Source organism: Dromiciops gliroides, chromosome 6 (assembly GCF_019393635.1).
Source record: "Dromiciops gliroides isolate mDroGli1 chromosome 6, mDroGli1.pri, whole genome shotgun sequence".
NCBI lineage: Eukaryota > Metazoa > Chordata > Mammalia > Microbiotheria > Microbiotheriidae > Dromiciops > Dromiciops gliroides.
In genome coordinates, this window is record NC_057866.1 from 159,241,576 (window position 1) to 159,243,867 (window position 2,292).

Here is a 2,292-nt window from a genome sequence, read left to right on the forward strand (position 1 = left end):
AAGAATAAAATTTAATTACCAAAGTACCAAATGGTACTTTTCCCCTCATTCAAAATGTTTTAAAGCCTCGTGTCACTAGTCTTCTTAATATCCCTATAGAATTATTTTCTTCTCTTCCTTCTTTCCTTCAAAGATCCCTTTTTTTGAAGCACCTGCTTTGTACAGAAAGGCAGTTTGGTACATAGAGTAGCTAGAGAGCCCACCAGGAGTCAGGACAGTTCATGTCCCTTCTCTGACACACTATCTGACCCTGGTCAAGTTGCTTCAAAATGGTGCCTGTCCAAGGCAACTTTGAAGACTAAAAATTAGAGAACAGTTACCCATCAAAATGACAGAAAGAATTTCTTTACAAGGGAACTTGCTTCAGACATGAAATTGCAGGTCCTAACCCCTTTCCCCTAAAAAAAAAGTGCAGAGTATTGGACTATAGACTGGACATGATAGAAAATTTAGATAGGGTGCCTTGGAGCTTGGGCAGATGGGTGGCACAATGGATAGGGCTGGCCTGGAGTCTGGAAGGTTCCTCTTTGTGAGTTCAAATCTAGCCTCAGACATTAGCTTGTGTGACTATGCAAGTTACTTTATGCCATTTACCTCAGTTAACTCAACTGTAAGATGAGCTAGAGAAGGAAATGACAAACCACTCCAATTTCTTTGTCAAGAAAACTCCAAATGGAGTTACAAAGAGTCAGATATGACTGAAACGACTCAATCACAACAACAAAAACACTGGAGTTTAAAGAAGGACACACAAGTTATATGAATGTAAATAATTGGATCAGGATTAGGGGAAGCTTCCTGAAAGAAGTGATATTTAAGATTTGCTTTAAATGGTGGGTAGGAACCAATAAAGAGGGAATGTCAATGAATTCGTGTAACTCCTCTACTCAGCTAACTCCAGAGGCTTCCAATTATTTCTCTCTCTTTTTTTTAAAGTGGGGCAATTGGGGTTAAGTGACTTGCCCAGGGTCACACAGCTAGTAAGTGTCAAATGTCTGAGGCTGGACTTGAACTCAGGTCCTCTTGAATCCAGGACCAGTGCTCTATCCACTGCGCCACCCAGCTGCCCCCAATTATTTCTAGGATAAAATATATACTCCTCTGTTTAGCATTTAAAGCCCCATACAACCTGGCCCTGACCACCTTCCCAGCATCATTGAACATCACTCTTCCACCTACACTCTCTGAAAGAATCACACCATTCTTCTCTGTCTTGCTCAAATATCACACGTCATCTGCAGGCTTCCTGCCTTTTGCCATAGTTGCTCCCCCATTCCTGAAATTCACTCCCTCCTTACCTCTGCCTCGTAAGGTTGAAAAAATGCTCTATGTATACTAAAGCATTGGATCCTCACAACAAACTCTGTGAGGTAGGTGCTACTATTAACTCTATTTGAGAGATGAGAAAACTGGGAGACAGAGAAGTTAAGTGACTTGCCCACAGTCACACAACTAGTGCCTGAGTCAGGATTCAAACTCAGCTCACAAGTCCCACCTTCTATAAATTGTGCCACATAGTTGCCTCTCTTCCTTTGAGTTAGATATTGTGCAGGCACCATTTTCTCCATGAAGTCTTTCTTTGTCTCACTCTGCCCCTGCCCATCTGATAGTGACCTTCCTTCCCAAATAACCTTGTTTCTAATTACTTTGTAAATATCTTCATTTATTCACTTGATATTTAGAACTGAAGCTTCTTGTGAGTAGGGATTGTTTCAGTCTTTGTATTTGTATCTCCTGCACCTAGGACAGTGCTTGGAACATAGTAGGCACTTAATACATTTGCATTGATTGAATCATGTCATCTGGGCAAGATAAACTATGTTATGAGATACTGAAAGAACTCTCACTGATATTGAAAACCCATGGAGAATGAAAGCTATTTAACTTTTTTTTATTGATGACTTGGATAATGCCCCAAATGGCAGCCTTAACTATCACATTTGCAAGATAACCCAAAACAAGGAGGAACAGCCAGTACCCTGGATGGTAAGGTCAGGATTCAAAAAGATCTTGACAAGCTAGAATACTGGGCTGAAGTTAGGAAAATGAAATTAAATTGGGATAAATGTAAACCTCACATCTGAGTTTTAAAAACAGATTCATAAACACAAGATGAGGGTGGCATGACTGGTTATTGTTTAGTTTGTTTTTCAGTTGTGTCTGACTCTTTGTGATCCCATTTGGAGTTTTCTTGGCAAAGATACTGGAGGGGGTTGTCATTTCCTTCTCTGGCTAATTTACTGATGAGGAAACTGAGGCAAACAGGGTGAAGTGACCTGTACAGAGTCACAC